Source organism: Chrysemys picta, chromosome 6 (assembly GCF_011386835.1).
Source record: "Chrysemys picta bellii isolate R12L10 chromosome 6, ASM1138683v2, whole genome shotgun sequence".
NCBI classification, from domain to species: Eukaryota; Metazoa; Chordata; order Testudines; family Emydidae; genus Chrysemys; species Chrysemys picta.
In genome coordinates, this window is record NC_088796.1 from 84,737,003 (window position 1) to 84,759,036 (window position 22,034).

At 39.5% G+C, this 22,034-nt stretch overlaps 1 long non-coding RNA gene across 1 annotated transcript; it reads left to right on the plus strand.

Annotated features, from left to right (window-relative positions):
• The first annotated feature begins 2,132 nt into the window (after positions 1–2,132).
• LOC135972489 (uncharacterized) lies at positions 2,133–21,803 on the plus strand. Its single transcript, XR_010588947.1, has 3 exons — positions 2,133–2,199; positions 2,333–2,400; positions 21,204–21,803. It is a non-coding gene; the product is annotated as an uncharacterized LOC135972489 (long non-coding RNA).
• Positions 21,804–22,034: the final 231 nt, after the last annotated feature.

The following is a 22,034-nucleotide window of genomic DNA, read 5'->3' on the forward strand; positions in this document are numbered from 1 at the left end:
GCAGGAGCCATACCTTTCAAACCAATGGAAATGAATTCAGGCAAGTCAGAGCAGGGCCGGCTCCAGGCACCAGCTTAACAAGCAGGTGCTTGGGGGGGCCAAGGGAGAGGGGCGGCACCTGCGGCAATTTGGGGGTGGCAGGTCCCTCACTCCCTCTAGGAGCGAAGGACCTGCCGCTGAACTGCCGCCGGCCCTGAGTCAGAGAGGGTGCAAGAACCTAGAATTTGCACCCCGCTTAGTGTATAGCCAAACTCACCCTCTCCCTTGGATTGACTTCATTAATAACATCCTCCATGTGTTCCAGATGCTAGTTCCCTTTGCCCAGAAAACCTACTGTCTAGCTAGGATATGGATAATGAGCTGCACCTGTTACAGTGAGTCAGCAGGAAACAGTCAGCAGTTGCACGAAGGGGGCTAACCTGCTAACATGAGGGGTGAGAAGAAGCCTCCCATTCTGTCAGAATATGTCTATTTGAGAACATTGTTCTGTGCACAGTTAAACTGGCTGCTGACCTACAGGTTCTTCTGTTCCCATTTGTAATGTGGCTGTGTGATCACCCTGGCTATATTGTTGTTATAACAACCTTTGGGTAAAATGCTACATTAGCTATGTTAATGTTGAAAGTGAAGGAAATCATAGAAATTCATGTAAGGTCATAGATATACTTGGTAGCAAACAAAATAACTTTGTTTTGCTAAATTTTTAGTCCAAATCAAATGGTTTGAAAGTACCATTTTTTTTCTTTTCAAAACTGAAGCACATCAAAGCAAGCCTGTAGTGGGGGGTGCACCCCGCTCCTGCCCGGAGGGTTAAAACAGCCCTGGAGAGGGCCGTGACTGAAAAAATTGGGCTGATTAAGAAAGCAACTGCAGCTGTGGCGAGCTCAAGCAGGGCCCAGTTGTCTCTTATAAGAGGGCTGTGGGCCAGGAACTAAAGAGTCTCTCTCTGGCTCTAGAGAGAGAAGACCTGGCTGCCTAGGAGCTGAGAAGGTACCTGAGGTGGAGCAGTGCTGGGGAAGGGCAGAGGGAACTGGGGACCTCCAGCCTAGTAGGACAGCCCAGAGATAGGCAGAGGCAGCTGGTCCAACCCCCCTTGCCGATGATGAGTGTTTTATAGACTACAGTCTGCCCCAGTGAGCGGGGGCTAGACGATGACTGGCAGTAGCCACTGAGGCAAGGTGGGGATAGAGGGTTGGGGTTTCCCATGGACGGGGAGACCCAGATTGTGGGTTACTGCTGGGGGCAGAACCCAGACATAGAAGGGCACCGGGGTCCGGGAGAGACACGGGGGCCAGTAGCAGGCGAGACATCAGCCGGCAGAGGGTGCTCTGGAGCTGGCGCTAATTCCCTGGACAACCAGCAGGAAGTGCCACGCTGGTGAGTCGTTGCCCCGCCACAAAGCCCTAAAACAAAATCAAACAAGAATCCGTTGCATTCTGTATAAAAGCTTAAAAGCAGTAGTTTAGTTCATGTAGTTTTGAATTAACATAATGCATATTCCTTGATTGATCTCTTGTTTTCTCAAGACATCTTCATACGTTGCTAATGAATGCTCTGTAGAGATACTGTTCACAGGTACAGACATGCAGTGTGCTGCTGTTGATGCAAATGCTGAACTGTTAAGTGTGTGCCAAAGCTGCATGTGGTCTGCGGCACATGTAAGTTCTAGCTGACTTTGCAAACTCTTTTTGTTTACTGTTGCTGACAAGGCAAGTCTTTGTTTTTTGGATTCCTACTTTCTTCACTTTGAGGCATTCTATACACAGTATGCTGTCAAGACAACTGCTGTTGGTTAATGGTGAAGAAAACATTGGCTCCTCCAAATATTCAGATAGAGAACTGTTATGCACTGTGTTGTTCACCCCCTCATGTCTGTTTGATAGTTGAATGTGGTATTTCATCAACATACTTTAAGGATCTGTCCAAATTAGGAGATTCTTTAGTTCATCAAAGATAAAATAGGATGGGTAATGGAAGGAGAAATATCTAAACACTCAGATACTATGGTGGTGGGGGCCACAGAAGTGCCTACATAGCATTTCTGATATTTAAGTTATGTGAATCCAGGTTAGCTTATTAATATTCTGTTCCTGGCAAAACTCCCGATCTGTTTTTTTTCTTTTTCCTTTTGCCAGAAGCCAATGAATTTCAGGAGGTGATTCTGAGGAAACAGCTGCCACACTCAAAAGGGAGCAACAGGTACTGGCACATTATAAGCAGTAGGGTTTAGCAGACTTGGAGCCAGGAGATTTGGGTTCTGTTCCAAGCTGTGCTATTGACTCACTCTGTAAATTTGGCCTTAAAAATGAACCTCTGTTTGTCTCATTTATAGGATCAGTAAAATGTGGCTGATAATACTTACCCAGATTTGTACAGAACATTGAGGTCCCTGGATGAAAGGTATTGGATAAATGCTAATGTTACTGTGATTCATTTCTTCCTGACAGTTGTCCTGAGTAGTATGTTCCTCACAGAGTAAGCAGTAAAATGGTAGTGAAGCTTTAAAATTGTAGCTGGCATTATCTGTGACATATTGTTAGTTTGCCTTTCCATATGGGAGAGTTGTACTTCAGGCCTGTGGTTACAGGATTCCTTGAAATTCCCGCAGTCAAAGACCACAGCTTGTCATGATGGGTTCCAGCCACGATGTCTCAGAGTTTCTGTCACATTTTAAACAGAGCAGAGCAAGAATATTCAGAACACATGGTACCAATCCCTCACCTCGGTAGTCTCATCACCCACAATAGACGGGGCCGGGGACAGGCACTCTGTTTCCGACTTCTTTTTACACTTCACAGGGGTCAGACAGGTTGAATTTTCTCAGCTGGTGAACAATGCAGATTAGTCCCATATTCTTTAGATTGCAACCTGTGTGTGTTTTTTCATGGCTGGATGATCCAGGGTATGAAGAGGAATATTTGCTGAGACAAATGCCTCTGTCAGATTCATCAACTCAGTATGGCAATGTTCTTGTTGAACTGCACATCTCCTGCATGGTCCATTGCCTGTTCACTTCCCTCTCTTCATCATTTTAAATTTGTTGCAGTTTAGGCTTGTGTGAAGAGATTTCTAGATATTTGTTAAAACTACAATAACTTTCCTTGAGTGGTCTGTGGAAATGGAGCAAAAATTGTTGCACACATCCCCGTCCACTGCCACCTTTCTTCTGCATAGCCATGTATTCCTCTGCAGCCGGCTTGATGATATGAACTAATAGACATAAATGTTGGGAGAAAACATAGGGCCCTCCCTAAGCTAAAAGTTACTGTCTAACATAACTTCAAAACTATTTTTTGCAATGTTACTTGCTTGATAAACTACATTACAAAGATGAGGAGCTAGATACTGCAGGGCAAAAGTCAATGGGGTTTTGTGCTACTAAGGCCTGCAGGATTGAGCGAGCACAGTAGACCCCAATTAGAATGAAAGTACCAGGATCCTGGCAGTTGTTGAAGGTGGGGCATTCAAATGAGTTCAGAGGTGAAGGAATGAAATGAGATTTGGTGTGGGGGGTAGTTGGAGAGGCAGATGGAATCCAGCAGCTTGGAGCCCTGATGGCAGAATGCCTGTCCGTGGTGAGGTTGCAATGGTGGAAAATAGATGGAGCCTCTCTTTTAAACAGGGGGTCTGTGAGTGGACAGTGCAGCTCAGAGAGTGGCTGGTGCCAGCTGCAAGAGGGGGATGGAGTTAGTGCAGGCAGGGTGTGCCCTGCTACATCTTCACTGCAGCCTCTACTGGGTATTGTGTCTTCAAGTGGAAATTAAGGCTGATCCCCTATCCTAAGTGAAACCCCAAAGAAGGGCAAGTAGTGGTATTGCTATCTGATCTCCCTTGGGTGAATACCTCTGGTGGAGTTGGCCAGGCTGGCAGGGAGGTGTAATGTATAGCTCCCTTAACGGGCAAAATAGAATCTGGCTCTGTTTTATTATTGTAGGGTTGCACATTGGTTAAACACTGCTTGCATAGGAAAAAAAAAGTAACAGTCATTGCAACAAGAAGAAAAAAAAAAGCAGCATTGACTGATCTATTTCACACTCCATGTGGAATAACTAAGAAGAAAGGCAGTCTATATTGGCCTTGATAAGAATCAAATACACTAGAGGCAGGGAGGGAAAGGTGCATTCTAAGGACTTAAGGCAGCACAATAGATTGCAGTTGTGGAAATCTGCCTTGGCATCTAGAACTGGACAAACAACTACTTGAACTAGAGACTAGGGCTGCAAAGGAGATGATTGAAGAGTCTAAAAATGGTTGTTTTGTCATTCAGATGTTTTGTAAAACTGAACAGAACTACAACTGCAAAACAGTCAATTTTTTGGCTGGCATAAGCACATTTCTCGAAGTCCTGGCTGCCCCAGGATAGAATCAGTCCAGTGATTATCTCTGAGTTTGTGAGGGTGCCATTTCTAATCACTTACCTTGGATGTGCCTCAGACATTGTTAGAGCCAGTAATCTGATTCTGTACTCTGTTTTCTAATGGGACACAGACAAACACATATACGTAATTGGGGAGAGAGGTTGCTACAGCTTCCAAAACAAGTTCATTGCCACTTCTGCTAAAGCAGCAGCTCTATTTTCTCCTGCCAATAGTGACTCAATTACACTTCACATAGTTTTAGTGCTCTCTCTCTCTCTCTCTCTCTCTCTCAGTGCTCTCATACTTGCAAGGTCAAATCCTGCATGCCTTAGTAATGTGAGAAGTCCTATTGACTTTAAAATTCAGGATTAGGTCCAGAATATTGGAATGATACCCTATCATCACCAATGTTCATTTAAATGAGAGATTTTTTTTTTAAGTTTAAAAATGTTTCAATTAACTGTAATAAACAACCAATTCCACAAGAAAATACAGAAATGTACACCCCAAACTGCTGGTTATTCTATCATTAGATTATACCAAGACAGTAACAAAAGTGAACTTCTGTATCACCACACTGGTTAAACAGAAGTCAAAATGCAGTCTCCTTAGGCATTCCAGCCCTTAGCTCACTGTCCAGACATTAGACTTTATGATGAGTGGTTACTGAAATCAGATCTATTTAATCAAATATAGAGTCCTTCTAATCCCAAGGGATCAGCCACTTACAGACCAATATATAACTCAGATCTTACCCAATAATCACGCTGATGCCAATCCTTTAGTAATTAAAAACAAAATTTAATAATATAAAAAGAACAGAGTTATAAATTATTAAGGAATCATATACATGCAAGTGATTGCAAAGTCCTTATATCAGGTTTGTAGCAGTGATGGAATAAACTGCTAGCTTGCAAAAAGTCTCTCTGGAGTCACCCAAAAAGATTGGGGGTCATCAGTCCTTGTATTGAGCTTCCTTGTTAAATATCAAGTCGAAAGAAATGAAGCAGGAAATGAAGAAAAAATGGTGATGTGTCAGGTGCCTTTTTATATACACTGCCATGTGCATGGAAGTGTACTATCCCAAAGTCCATAGCCCCTGTTTGTGGAAAATTACTGACTCAAGATAGAGTCAGGGTCACATGATCATATCACATGCCCTTGCATGTCTTGCTAAATCACAGGGGATAGCCATTGGCCCCTCAGAGTCTCGGGTGTCTGCAGGAAGACCTACTGGGTGGGATGAGTTTCTTCAATGGCCCATTGTTAGAGCGAAGTATCCTTAATGGGCCATCAACATATAGCTGTCTAGCTTTGATGTAAATCTATTTGGGGGGTCACTCAGGAGTACAACACATGTGTAAGATACAAGTACATAGCCAATACTCATCGTAACTTCAGATACAAAGATGATACATGAATTTAACTAGGATAATTATATCTGATAGATTGTAACTTTTCCACAGACAGCTACATGATTTACCTTGTATAAGAGTTTTTGCAATTGTATAACAGTGGTAGCAGAAATGATACAAATGGTCATTTTCAATCATAAAGCATCACAGCCAATAATGTAAAATCTAGCTACATAGATTATTCAATAGGTCCAAATGCATCAAACCAATGTGAGAAACCAGAAATGCAAATAGATACACACACTATGTCTATATGTAGTTATCTGTCTATAAGGCTGGCTGTGTGTCCTGGAGATACTTGCATTCTGCAGAACCCCTAGGAGGAACTACAGAGGATTGAGGGAATGGGGGGGAATGGGGCAAGGTTGGGTTTGAGGAGGTTCCTGCAGAGCTTTTTAGCTTCATAGTAGCAAAGCTCCACTCCAAACTTACAACCAGACAGAAGAGAAACAGATAATGGAACCTGCAGCTCCTGCTAGTAAGCGGAGAAATACTGCTCAACTGTTCACCTTCTCCCTGCATCTGGCCTCCTCTGGGACCTACATCATCCTTTGTCAGCATCCTGAGAGCTCTGTTCACACTTGCAAAACTTAGAAACTCCAGCTGCTCAGCATTTTTTTTGCCCAGGTATCTGATTCCAGAGGTTTGGGATATCCCTTAAGATTTTCAAGCACATTACATTTTTTTCTTCCTCTGAGGTGTCCCCATCTAGGCTCATGAGATCCTCAGCTAGTGTAAATTGCCTTTAATGGAGCTATGAAAATGTATACCAGCCAAGGATCTGTCCCAAGGTTACTAAGGGACTTGGCTTTGCAGGCCGAACAATACAATTAGTATTCTCAAATAAAAAAAAAAATGTCAAACACTCAAACAGTATCTCAAATCGTTTTTCTGTTTTTTTGTTTGTTTTGTTTTGTTAAGGCATATATGTAATGTGATCTTGTTTGGATTTTTTTAAAAATTTTTTTAGAATCACAATTTTGTAAGGTGTATCGTGAATGAGCTGGGGTCTTTGCTTTTTCCACTGCACATCATGCATATAAAGGATATTCATGGACGCTATCTGGTGTATATATAGAGCACTGCAAAATGCTACATAGGTATACCTAAGTATGCAGAAAAACATTTTTATTGGCTTGTATTGTCTGAAAAACAGCAAGCAGTCAAGTAATTAAAGATTACAGTAGTGCATATGCAAAATGGACTGCATTTTTAAGCTTGCTCATAGAACCTTAATTTTGATATTTTCTGATTTGAGTATTTAACTGTTGAAAAAATAAAAATATCCATTAAATATTTTATAGCTTAAACATTGGTGGAAAAATAATTTCAGGATAGCTGTCTATAGTTGTAGGATGTATATTTGCAAATACAAATCCATTTGTATATACATTACAATAATTACATGATTTGGTTTATATTTTCAAACAATTATGTGCTGGAATTAATAGGGGATTTTTTTTTTGAAATTACGAAGTGTTTGATCCCTGAGGGCAGCAGGCTTTTCACATTTATAAGTGCTGATTACCAGGTTTAACCATGCATCATATGAAATTTGAGTTATGTCCTTCCAGTTATTTAAAATCACCTTGAGATGAATTGCAACTAAAGTTTTGACAAGTTTTTTTCCTCATTCAAATTCACAGTCTAGCACATAACTGCTCCCCAGGACAAGCATTGGAGGGATAAGGGAAATGGGACATTTCAAATAAAAGAAATAAAAGTGCTCATTTCTGAACCAAAATGGCTTAACCATGACACATGAAGAAGACTATAGAGTGTGATACGTACACTTGGCAAGGACACATCATCAATGTCCGATGAGCTTAAACCTGTATTATTTCTTAGCTGGATTCCACATGGGTTTATTCAGAAGACAAAAACAGAGTTTGAGTTCAGTGGGTTTTGAATCAGGCTGTGAGTGAAGACAGCAGTTAGGAATAAGTTTACGATAATAGAGAATATACCCACCCAGAGTCTATCGTCTATAGGGCCAACTAAGCCAACCTTCTAGGTTTCCCAAGATACTTTTTATTTGTGGTGTTTTTTCAGGAATTGATGAGTTCATAGGTTGGCAGAGTTTAAGGCCAGAAGGAACCATTGGATCATCTATTGTGACCTCCTGTTTATCACAGGCCATTAAATTTCACCCAGCTATCCCTGTATTAGTTCAATAACTAATTTGACTAAAGCGTATCCTCCAGTAAGGCAACCAATCTTGATTTGAGACATTGAGTTGGAGAATCCCCTGCTACTCTTGATTGTTTGTTCCAATGGCTAACACCCTCACTGTTAAATGTGTTCCTAATCAATTAAACTGATTGAGGTTTTCCTTTGTGGAATAATGGTTGAGTTTTTAAGAACATATTTATTTTCTGAGCTTCTTGCACAAGTACAATTTGAATGCATTGTGTTAGTTTTAGGCGTTTATTGACTTGCCTACATTTTAAGCTACATTTCTTTTTAAGTCAGAAAGTCACTGGCTCTTACCTGTAAGATCTTTCATGCTCTGGATACTTGCATTCCTACCGTTCTAGTCACTTGAGGCCTAATTTTCAACCTGGCCTTCATTATTTGCATCCACAATTATTTGAACATTCAGTTTAGGTCACCTGGACTTCTTCATACCTCATCTGCAGGTGCATATAACTGTTGATGTAAAAATAGAGCCCAACTTCTAAAAACATTTTTGTTAATTTCATAACATCATTTACCCAACACTGGCTCTAAAATTTTGTGGAGGGTTAAATGTATTGACAACAAATTTATAACATCATCTGTAGCTTTTAAGACTGGGTTTAAGTTCTGGAGACCCTTTCTTTTCCTCATTATAAAAGAACACAGAGATAAAAAAACAGAGCCAAATCCATTACTAAAGCAAGCAGGTGCAAATCCTTTGACTTAGGCTTCTTTGAAAACCTCAGCCTAAGAGCATCAGGCACAGAACTGCCATTGAAATTTAATATTTAAAATTATATTTTTGCTTATTTACAAATCATTTTTTTTATTTTCAGAAGTTACTGAGCATGTCCTATGTGGGCGGAATGCCCTCAGCACCCATTGACTTCTTGTACTCTGAAATCCCAGTGACTTCTCAAGCCTTGTTCTGAATTCCTTGCTCACTCAAAATTGCCTTTGATTTAAAGGGAGTTTTGTGAGTACAAGAAATGCAAAATTGGCCCCTTAATAAACTGAAGTTGACACTTTTATGATGTGTGTTCAGAGGCAGGAGGAGAGGGAAGGTCTCAATATGACTAGTGTATAATAAAAATAAGCCAGCATCATGGTCAAGAAACTGAATTTCCCTTTGAAAGACTTACGGACGCCTACGTTTCTGCTATTACTCAAACTTAAAAACCAAGGCGTACAAAGAAATAATAAAGACAAGCACTATTTAAACATTAAAAGGTATGTAAAGGCATCCTGCCTATCCCAAACTACTGATGGACAACAAACCCACCCCTCTGAATGATTGCCCCCAAACTCCCACCACCACCAACCTCTTACTCAGCTGACAGTCTGATAAATATAATTTGATTAGAAAACCCTACTTTTAGAATGGAGACACAGTTTTAATTTTTTTTAAGAGCAGGCTGTCTGTAAACTATATAAGAACAAGTACAATTTATATGTTGTTTGACAAAGATTAGATAGGTATAATTGCTTGTGTTATTTCATTCCCCTCTGTGAGTAGAAAGAATGGAGTGGATATTACCTTGAATGCCTTTCTTCCAGACTCTATATCCTGTCTTGTTGACACCAGTTTATATTCTCTGGGTTAACTACTTCTTTTTCTAGAGCATTCTGGAATTTGCTTTAGTACTTCTCTGTGACTCAGTTACATTATCCTCCAAACTCTTCATTTTCTTCTATTTAAGCAAGGCTTGGACCCAGACTCATTCAGATCTGACCTCACTTTTGCCAATCTCTTTTTTTCACTTGTAGAGGTATTCAAAATATTTTCAAAAGATTTAATTTCTTCAAGTACAGAACTAGCATTAGCTGGGTTACCATGGTTACCAACTCCCTTTCTCATAGACATTGATGAGTGTGTCAGTCATTTGGCCCCTGCAGGAACATTGATATCACTAAAAAGTTTTGTTACTAGACATCTTTATCTGTGTTGAAATATCAAGGGCCTGATTCCCTTCTTACATAAGCAGGGCTGGTTTTAGGGTCACCCTGCATGACAACTTCCAGGGGGCGCCATACCACTGCACCACTCAGCTTTCCTTCCCCACCCCACTTTGTTCTGATTAGCTGGCTTTTCCCCTTCCCACTACTCCCGCCCTTGGCTGCTTTTGGGGAAGTGCGGGGGACTGGGTCAGGACACTGAAAACATTTTCCACCCTGACATTCAAAACAGCTAGAGCTCCACCTGTACGTAGGGTTTGCAGTGATATAACTCCACTGACTTAAATAGAATTACTTCTGATTTACACTGGTGTAAGGGAGAGGAGAATCCGGCCTCAAATTTTTTATTACACATGCTTTGTTCATGTTTCTTCTGGAGGCTGTTAGTGCTGGGGACTAGAACACGCACGAAGTCATGCCACCTTCCCATAAGAGGACAATATTTTACCTAATTTAAAGGATCCAATTTAGCATCACTTGTGAACACACAACTCGCCATTGATGTCAAAGGCATTGATCTATTTTCTGATGTCACTATTTGTTTTGCAAATATTATATGTGATACTTTATATTTTTCTTTTGCTAATCTTTAAAAGTATGTACCTTAGGCAAAGCAGTAATACTTTTTAAAAGTATGTCTTGAAAGTGATTAATATTAGAGAGGCTCTAACCAAAACCCCAGATCAGAGCACCCTTTGTGTTTTGACCAGGATCTGGACTTTGCATTTGGCAACTACTGTATTTCTGTAATGGGCAGAGCGAATGTCACACTCTCAAACAGTCTCAAACTTTGGTTAAATTCAAATCTGCATTTGGATCAGAATCCAAACTCTGCCAGTTGGACCCTTCTGTACTTAGTATGCTTATAGTATGCAAAAGAAAATTAATCCTCTTAGACTGGAGAAGAAAAGCTACATTCTTAACTTAAGAGGAAACTTAATTTTCCTCTCTCTTGTGCAGACAAGCTTGACTGCAAGACCATATCTTGTTTTTCAGAAGGATCCCTGAAGGATAAAATCTATCATATTTTCTTCTCTCTGGAGGCTTGTTTCTTGTGACCACTGTGCAAGTTCTAATCTTCAGATGATATGAAGTTGATTAGGCTTTGGTGCAGAGGGAAACTTGCAAGATACTGTGTCTTTCTTCCATATCTAACACAGATGTCACTTTCTTTTTCTCCCTGCTGTCCTTCCATACTTTGCTATATTTAAAAGAAAGCAGTAAGGTTCTTGATTTTTTTTAATTTTAGTTTCAGCCAGCATCTTTTATTGTGCACCAATGAATTTTTATATTCATCAGATTTATAAGAAAGCATGACATGAAGTTTTGAGTTAATTTGATCAACTGCTATCACTTAATCTCACCATTTTCACATGTCAGAACTATGTTAGGTTCAATAAAATGCCAGAGATCCTTGGAATTTTGAAAACTTTTTGCCTTAGAAAAGTGGCAAAACAGATCACTGGGATGTTTCCAACTCAGAATGTTCTAGTGCTACTTTGCCACCTTTTCATGTTAGCAAGAGGAGGTAAATGACAGGCAATTGCGTTCCATAAACATATGGTCTTTTAAGCACACGGTCATGCTGCCTTCCCATGCATTGCTGATGCATTGTCTTATATAAATGCTGAACATTTGGCCAGGATAAGGTTCACTGCTTTTAAAGATTTTTCCCAACACAGTGCTAATGTTGGCAGTATCCTTATGATGAGTTACAGAAGACACATCAAGAATGGCTGTTTTAATTAGCCCAGAATGAAATCCTTGATAAGAAAATAGCACAGTGAAGAATTACTTGTCTTCAGCATCATGCACCCATCTGTCACTTGAGAAATACATGCCCCACATTTTTATAGTGTATGTCATGGGAGGAGGGGGTCATTGCTGGTACCATGGTAGCAGCAGCATTAGCTGTGATAGTATGAGCAGCTTTTGTTCAGCTGGAAGTACACCTTCAGTTTGTTACTAAATTGGGCTCAAGAATTTCAATTGGTTGAAAGAAAGAGAATCTGTCACTGGTGAATTTTATGATCTTGTAGTTCATGAAGTGAAGAAATCTTAATACTACAACATTTTGGAGCATAATTTTGTATGTGTTTTTTTTCTGAGTGGCTTTCCAGTGTGATCCCCAATACCACACACCTGTTTTCATTATCTAAATGGTTGTTTTTTGTGCATTTGTCAAATCTGACTTTCTGAACAAATCCCGCGGGGAAAAGTCTATATATGTAATATAATAGGATACATATGTAATTTTATAATACTATACTACAAGCAGCAAAAAGAACTGATTAGGATTATATTGATTCTGCAGTATTTGACCAGAGCTGGGAGAAACATGGATTTCTGTTTGTTGGTAATTCCAAAAAAAATTGGGTTGGGGGGGGCGGGGGAGGAGAAATGTAATTGCAGGTTGAACAGAAAGCTAGATTTTTTTGAGAATTTTCAATGAATTGAAGTCAAAAACTTGTCTGAGTCAGGTGAAAACAGAACACTGGAATTGTAATGTATGTAAAGATGGCCAGAACTTGGGATGAGCCTTATTTAATATTTATGAACAGAAATACATAAATAAAAAGCATAGGAATATGAAAAATATAACCCTTATGCCTCAGCACATGGTGATGATCACCAACTCAGAGGAGGAAAACATTTGTCTTCATAAAATAATATTGCACAAATAGGTGCACTATGATACATAGGTTTTACACCTTCCTCTGAGACATGCAACATTAACCAGACACAGGATATAAAACTAAATGGACCTGTTCTAATATGGCAGTTCCTATGTTGTGATTTTTTTTTTTTTCCATGCTAGTTTTGATAGTTCACTTCCCTTCCGTTATAATATGACAGGAATGAAATTCTGCCCTGACTCTGCCGTGGGCAATGGTGTCTGTGAGGTTTTACTGGGTGAGAGTCAGGACAGAATTTGTCTGCCTTTGTTTAAAATACAATACCCAAGTGACAGGGCTCATTTTCACTTCTGAGATATGACTGCCTCTGTGATGCACATTTTATATTGGATCCTATCAGAGCTAAACTAGAAGGTCAAATTAATTCCATGTGTAACTTCATTGTGTCAGAGGAGTTTCAAAGGAAAGGAAAGAAGATTTCACCTGCTGTTTTTGCCTCTATCTCATAGAACTCTCAAGTTAAAATAGAGGTTTTAGTAGTTTGTGTAGTTCTTACTCGAAAGAGTAAGTTTTTGGTTGACTTTTGAGTGAGTAAGGACTTTAAGATTTGGACCTATTTCTGTTCTACAATACAGTGGAGAATAATTGCTTTGAGGGATAGGACAGTGCTGAAAAGCCCCTTTCATCACATCTCTCTCGTTCTGCTGTGTTAATTAGGTACACCATCTGCTAATGAACTTCAGCTTGTCTCATCATAACAGTAAATTGTGAATTTTTGTGCATAGGTGTGTGCATTCTCACCTTGTCTGATACTTCAGTGATATGTGCTATATTACTCTCTGATCCCAGATGTATCTCACTTAAAACTTTTATGGTGACGTCCACCTCTCCTTGCCTTCAGCCAGATTCTTGACATGCTAACACACAACAAACTGCTTGTTTCATTTTTTTACCTAAATCCTGTCACAAATTAGAGAAATGTCAAAGTATTCTTAGTTAATTCAATTAGCCAACATGCAGTTCTTTTCAGAGAGTAAGAGGTGTTAATTTATTGCTGCCAGTGACAATGATTCTGGGGACAGAAGTAGAGGATGACACTCTTTCTGAACTTCTGTGGAGTGAGAAGCGTGAGACTGCATCAGCTTTGCCGAATGCCCCTTTAAATTTGGTAGATAGCAAACTTAGACTTGGATGGAGAGGAAGCTGCCAGTCCTCACGTTCACAGAGTGTTCGTACATGTAACATGAAGGTGACTGGTCATTTATGCCATGCTGAATAGTCTACATGCCAATGTGAAATGGTAACATATCCACAGTGGCACAGAAGCCAAAAGCTGAATAAAGAAGAATATAGGTATGCTTAGAATTGCAAAAAAGAGCCAGAAGAATAAACAAGTGTGTGTAAGAGGGCAAACCTAGGTGTAGAACATCCTGGAGACTGCAAAAAATCAAAAATGGTTGTGCCCTGGCAATAATACAAGAAAACAGTGCAGATGGACTGCAGCTCTGAATAGAATAGTTACAGTGGATGTAAGTGTCCCAAGAACTATCAGAAATGAAGATGGCAACGCCAGTGATGGTGATTAGTCAGTCAGCAGAAGTTGCTGTAGTGGTTTAAGTTTTAGATAAAACAAATAAGCTAAATGGCACAACTAATTCAGTTTCAGGTGCCTTATTTTTCATCTAGAACTTCAGACTTTTCATCAGACTTCATCTAGAGGTCTGAGACATCTTTAAATTTAAATTGCGCTTTTCAGCAGTAGATCTCAAAGCACTTTATAAAGGAGGCTCACATCTCTTAAAATGCTACTGAGACAGTATAGTATTGTGTAATTAAGTATGTCCAGAAGCCTTCTAATCACTTCTGAGGTCTCTGGTAGTGTGCCAATCATGCCCTACCCCCTCCTATCTGTTTGGAGTAGGTGTCTGACTCACAAGGTAAACTGGTCCTCTTCTCCCCCCAGTTCTGTAAATCTAGGATTCAAATGACTTTACTGGATCCCACAGTTGCTTGAGAGAAGGCCTTTTACCTTACTCTGGGGCCCAGGTGACTTACTGTCCTGTAGCAATGAACTGCAAGTGGATTTGTGGTATGTGGGAGTGGGCCTACCTTCCTAGTCCACAAAGAGGTAGGAAGGTGGAAAGGAGCTAGCTAGTTGCCATTTCATAAGCTCAGGAAGGGGGAAGTAGCCAGGTAGGGGACATTGAGGTACCCAAGAAACTCACCCTCCCAGTAGACCACCTTTGGAAGCTGATAGTCCAGGTCCTAATGTAGCAGCAGGGAACCTATAGGGAAGGTGACCCAAAACTCAGCTGAAATTTGGTGTAGGTTTACTATAAACTGATGTAAACATCAGTTAATCTGGGCAGAGTTTCAGGTTCATGAAATGCCAAATAGGGCCATTTTCTGTTTCTGTGGTTTGGAAGGCAGAAATAGGCCCATTACATTTTCATGAGACCAATAGCCCATAGTCCAAACTACTGTTGTAACCACAGAGTAATGGAAGCCAGTGTCCTCCTTCTGTTCTCTCTCAGAATGTATTAACTCCAGAGGGGATCTGAAGCAGCAAAATACCTTTCATAAACATTGAAATTGCAAGGGTTTGGCATTAGAATGGACCTCTGGGGACACTTATTATGAACACTGTCGAAGGAGAAGAGCATCTATCATCATTAGCCCTAATTTCCTGAGATCTACAGGATATAATGAAAACCATTCAGTTTTATCAAATCAAGTTCACTGGTATGGGACTCCTTCATCAGAATGGACTAAATGACAAAATTAACTGCTTTGTTGATGGGTATAAATATTACCTTGAGTATCAGATTAGCATCCATTGCAAAGCTAATTTTATTGCTGGTATTCTATAAAAGTGTTCTCTAAGTGCTATGTGCATGATGAAAACCAGACTGGATTTGATACAAAATATACTTAATCAAGCACATTTCTGTCTACTGATTGAATGTTTTTTTTTCTCTTCTGAAATAAAACCCAATAGAATTGCCTATAATTTCTAGAATTATTAATGTGCACTATATTATAACAGATATAGCAAAATACTCCACATTGACTCTCTATGAATAGAAGAGAACTGACAGGAAAATGATTGATGAGAAAAAGCACAATGTTTTGAAATATTGATAATATTAAGAAACTAATTAAGAAACATCATAACTCTGACCTAGCCAAACTTGAACTGAGATTCAAGAGAAGAATTTGTGGGCACCTCAGGGTGGTGATGAAATACTGTTTTGCTGGCTCAACTCCCAAACAAAGCTGGCTACACAGCTCACCAGCTAAGATGTCAAACTGTTTCATTTCAGAGTTGTATGCTAATTTTAGGCTACCACAAACAGGCATATGGATCAGAATTTAGTTGTATAGAAACATTCATAGTCAAGGTATCTAAAAGGAGCTGCAACTGCCATGTTGTTGTGGGATGTGAGTTTGGTTTAGGTCTTGAATCAGTTTGTATGTCTGGAAGAAATGTATTTGGGGTATGAGGAGAAAGGGCCTATTGGCTGAGTGGTTTTACATCATGTTTCATATTTGTGTACAAAGTTGGAAGGACTGTGAGGCACCTAAAATGGGGACAGTTCTCGGATTTATGAGTAATACTAGATGTGCTGCTTCCTAGCTGGGACATCTGTGGGGAGTACATGTGACTGCAGTGAAAGCTGCAATTAAATATTTCAAGAACAAATTTGCTAACTCTGTAACTCCGATTTCCATACTCTATATCATTGGGGAGGATGGATTATTCATATATAAGACATTAATGGGCCAAATCTACTTCCATTGAAATCAATGGGAAAACTCCCTTTGTTAAAAAAATGAGTGTAGGATCTAGCCTTTAGCAAGAGGACAATACCAAAATCGAGATGGTCTGAAGTGAAATGTGTGAAAGATAGTGGCATGTGGAAACTGCAATTCTATTTGTTCTGGAAAAGTACTATGAATATAATAAGGATCAAACTATAGAAATTACTCTAAAACTCTAAAGTTAGTTTAGAAAGATATCCTCTGTGTGTGTGTGTGTGTGTGTGTGTGTGTGTGTGTGTGTGTGTGTGTATATATATATATATATATATATATATATATATAATATATATAAATTTTTTTTAAACCAGTGAATAGATTTCTATGGCAGGGATATAATTTTCTGTTAAATTTTATAGTGAAATTAAAAAATCCTGTAGAAAATTTATTTTTCTATTAAATTTATAGACATTTTCCATAAAGGATGGCAGAAGACAAAAGAGAAGGATTTATAACCTAGGAGGGAGGAAAAGCTAAGAGGCACAATTGTCGGGTTCTAACTTCTATATAGCTCTGATGCAGCAAGGTACTTACGCAAGTGATTCTAAGTTGATCTAAGATACGTCGACTTCAGCTACGCTATTCTTGGAGCTGAAGTAGCGTATCTTAGATCGATCTCTCTTCCCTCCCGCCCCCAATGTAGACCAGGCCTTAGAGCTGGGTGAAATTTTTTGATGAAAATTGGGAGAGTTTGAGAAAAATGCAGATCTGAGGCATTTTCTAAATTAAACCTTTCATCTTTTAGTGCTTCTCTACACAAACAAATGATTAATTCATGGCAAGCCGGGGAGTAAATCTACCCCACACTAGCCTGCCATGAACTAACTTTCCTTGGGGACCCTGCTGATGTGCTTTCATAGTTTGTATGGACACTGCTGATGTGCACTAGCAGTTTAAGGAGCTTTGATCCAGTCTCATTTCAAAGAGGTGTTCAGTTTCAGCAGCATCCACATGGACAATTAATCAGCATCAGACTAATGTGGGGCCGATTTACTTACTGTGAACTTAATGTTCATGTAGCCAAGCCCTAAGCTTCAAGATGACTTTGTTTCCAAATTACCTTTATTTTTTTATTTATTTTTATTTAAAAAAATAAAAAGGGGGGGGGGGGGAAAGCTCAACCAAAGCAAAATGTTTCATTTCAAATCAATCAATAAGTTCAACCTGAAATGATTCATTTTTTGACTTTTCAGTTCACTGAACATTTTGAAACATTTTGGTTTTGGGTCAACCTTTGAAATTTTTAAAATAATTTTCCAGAAGTGCCAATGAATTAAAACAACCCCCCACAATAAAATAAAACACTTTGCACAGCTATCCTCAGACTGCTGTAACACTTTAGCAAGCAAAAATCTATTTCCAGTGTTTACGTGTCTGATAGAAAATAAGAAGAAATCATATTCACACTCTACAATTAGAGGAAATTTAATCAAGTTGACCCACCTAATCCTAATGGAAGATTTCTTCTCAATCCTCTAGATGAAATATAAAAGAAACAATAACTGTGTTCATAGAATGTATGGAAACCTCTTCTGGACTCTGGTCTAGACTGAAACACTTAGGCAAAGCCCACAGTAAGTAGCAATGAGGAGCCACACATCCCAAGGGTGCAAAACCAGAAGATACTCTACTATTATACTCCTTTATGGGATACAATGTACTACCCCAGTGAGGCTGGCTGGTCCATTTAGTGGGATAGTGCAATGGTGGGGAGAGGGAGTAAGCCATGACTCTGCCTCCTCCCTACCCCCTTTGGGTTATGGTCAAGGCTAATATTTAGTCATGAATATTCTTCGTAAAAGTCTTGGACAGGTCACGGGCAATAAACAAAAATTCATGGCCTGTGACCTGTCCAGGACTTTTATTATAAATACCCCTGACTAAATCTTGGCTGCTCTGTGGGGGAGGCTCCCAAGACTGCCACTCTACATGGGCCACCCCAGCAGTGGCTGGAGTGGCTGGCCCTGGGGTCAGCTGCACGGGCGGTCCTGGGGTCAGCTGCACCAGCCGCTGCAGCTGCGGAAGTCATGGAGGTCCTGGAAAGTCACAGAATCTGTGACTTCCGTGACCTCCGTGACAGACTCGCAGCCTTAGTTATAGTACATCACCTCAGACTAGGGAGGAAGTAGTTCCTTTGTTCTCCTAAATGTAAGGCTTGCAATTCTGTGGGCATGCAAGTGTTCTTGCACTATCTTCTCCCCTCTGTGCCCTCACAGATGCTTTGTAGAGAGGGGAGAAAGGGATTCCTTCTCAACAATAACATATCAGTAAGTGTGTGTCTTGGCGTAGCACTCAATGCCTGTCTTGCCCTGCCCCACCTAGATTACCAGCCCAGTCATGGTGCAGATGAGGAGAAAGACAATACAGGATATAATTACACAGAAGAAGATCATGGAATGAGGGCTAAAAGGGAGAAAAGAAATGAGCAGGGGGATGGATTTTTTTTGGGGAAAAAAAGGGAACGATTAAAGCAAAAGTTAGTATGGAAGAAGAATTGGTGCCCCCTCAGTGAAACTCACCATATAGATTTATCATTGATAGTTACAAATTAAATGCTAGCATTTTTCTGTTGGAACTCCTATATACTGAGCTAAATGACACCCCATTTTTTCCTCTGGGGAAGGGAGTATACGCCAGTCATCTTTATGAAGAGATCTAAATTTTTCTCTAGAGTCCTAACCACACACTTTAAGAACCTATCCCTTTTTCATATTTTGTCTGAGAAGTTGTTCTTAATCTAATTGGTTCTCAGTGATGCCCAGTGTGGGATACACTTCTCCAGACTTAAATTCACCAAATATTGAAGGTCCTTACTCAGTCTCTATGCAGGCACAGCTCACCTTAATATAAAAATGAGGAAAAAAAATTAAGTGGAGGTTTCAGAATTTGGTCCTCTGTGAAATATATTTGTAAGAATATATGGTGGGCCTATGCACTTAGAACCTTAGGCCCCAATCTTGCAATTAGCTGAATCTGCAAGGAATCCCATTGACTTCAGTGAGGCTCTATATGTAATTAATCCTCATCGTCAGTGGTGTGATGAGCTCATTTCTTGTTGGAGCAGTAGAGAAACATATAGCAAATCATTTATACTGTAGGAAGAAAAAAGGATTACCATGCATGCTATAGCCAGCCAAACTGAACTAAAAGCTTCATTAGGTACACTGAGCTACTGCTGTATGCACATATATAGCCGCTGGATGGCATAGTATGGAAAGCTGTAAGCTCCTGTGATGTTAGTGTTAGAACCTAGACATAAGATGTGTTGGGAATCCTGATGATAGATAAGGACCTGGATAAATAGACAAATAATTGAACACACAGTATTTGCCTCTTATTTTGAAGATTGATTCTCTTGGGTCTCCAGGGCCAGTCCCTGTATTTCCAGAAATATCCTTTAATTGATCCTGTTCAAGGTGACAACTGTGGTCAGGAGTAGATGTAAAGCAGGCAGCTATACCGTGAGCAAGCACTGTATTTCAAAACCATAATGACATTACTTCAGCAATGAGACAAGAAGTTTTATTTAATTTTAATACTCAGGTTTCATCTTTATAAATGAAGTGCAGTGTATACTGTGTGCAGCAGAAACAGAAAAGTTAGAGTTCATGTACAAGGATAGTTTTAATTAAATAAAATTAAGTATGTGATCTCATGGAACTTTAAAGTGTATAACTTAGGGGAATGATTGAATTTTCTATAGAATCACCTTTTAAGGCAAATTTAATTAGGCTAATTTCCTCCTTGCTACTTATGCAAAGGACAGTACTGATTTTTACATACTGCAACTGCACTTTCCCCATGTCCATGTGTAAAACCACATAATCTTTTTTAGAGAGCAAAACACACTTGCTGAGCTTATTTTTTGTCCCTTTAACTGAATAAATCAATCACTTGAGTACTGTGTGGAGCACTGTTATGCTAAGTGCATAGAAAGCTGTGATCCATTTGGAAAAGGAAGTTTGATATAAAGTTTGGGTAGAACTAGTTGCTGTTAATTTAGTTTTGAAGTATTGTAAAGATCTTGATGCATTTCATGTAGAACCTGGGGGTTTATCATTGTCTTACAAAGACTTACTAATCAGCACATCTCTCCAGTCTAGTGCTGAATGTTGACTCTGAGCTGTCACAAGAAGTTAGGACCTATTATAACATGAGATGTCTTTCTCTTAAAAAACATTTATTTTTGTTTCTGCCTGGATAAAGACACATTAAAATGGAAACATTATGAATTCCATGATAGAAATGTTAGAAAAGAATTAGAGATGGATATATCTACTAGATGGGCCTTATTCTCAGTTACACTAAGGCCCCTTCATGCTACTCAGATAGAATCAAGGGGCCTTATAGTATACAGAAAGGGCCCCTTTAAGAATACCAATGGCCAGAAAGCCCCCCAATGGGAGTAGAGCTGGCACGAGGCCTCAGCATACTGGGTAGATAGGGATGGGTGTCTGGAGCATCCTGCGCTACAGCTCTGTTCTGTCCTGGGAAACTGAACAGAAATCAGAGCAACCATGAGGCTACCCTAAGTTCCCTGCGAGCATGGTCAGGGTCCTGCAGTGCCCCCAAAGCTGTATAACTTCCCCATCCCCTCCCACATAAACCCACCTTTATCCTGACCTAAAAGCAAGAACTTAGTAATTGAGAATCAGGTTCAGTGTCTTCGTCTGCAGTAGTGTTTTATTCAGATTGTTGCTTGAATATCTAGCAAAAGACACATGAATTGTTCTTATTTCTCTTTCCTTAACATAAACATATGAACCATCTATGCATTGCTACAGAAAGTAATCCACAATAGTGCTCAAATCATTCAGTTTAATCCTTGGGTTCTCTGTTAGCAATCTAGGAACCTGATGCAACCAGTGAAGTCAATGGAAAGACTGGATCAGACCCCCCCTTCCTCTTCTTGTCCGCATTTGTGACAACAAAGCTGACAGATGACAGATCAAAACTGGCATACGGATTGTCTGAGTGTTCAGATTTAGCAAACTGTTCTAGTTCTCCCTTTACTGATATCTGTAATTGGTCAATATGGAGCACAAGTTACTGCTATCTTTTTCTCCAATAAAGTATGTCCCTGAGCCATCTCAAATGCATAGGCAATAGAGAATTTTTTAGCTGCATCAGATTTTGCAGATCTTTTACTTACATCAGTGATCCAAATGCAAAATTCAGACAACATGTGGATGTGTAACATTCCCTGGAGGACTTTGAGTTTAGAAACAATTGAACAGATTGCAATCATGGATAAATGCTGCTCCTATATTGTTTGATATTTAAAAGATGACTACCCATTTTATTCAATTCTTCAGTTCAAATGTACAGAAAATAAGGAATAATCTTAGCATCAATAAAGTGTAAAATGTATTTGAAAATATTTAAGTGGTAAGGTATTTTCGAAAATTAAAATAATTTCATAAGTCTTTCATGCTGAGAAATGTTTCTTAATGTTCAGATTTTCTGGTCTTTCTGTTTTAAAAAGAATGATTCTGCATTTTTGCATACCAGCATTTGCATGTGCAGTTACTTCAAACTGAATACACAAATTGCATATTTGTGCACTCGAAGTGTGTGTGTGTGTGTGTGTGGATCTTTCTTTCTTTTTTTTTTAAAGTCAGATCTGATTTTGCAGGCCTGATTAAATTGAGTGGGGATTCTTTAATTGTTTT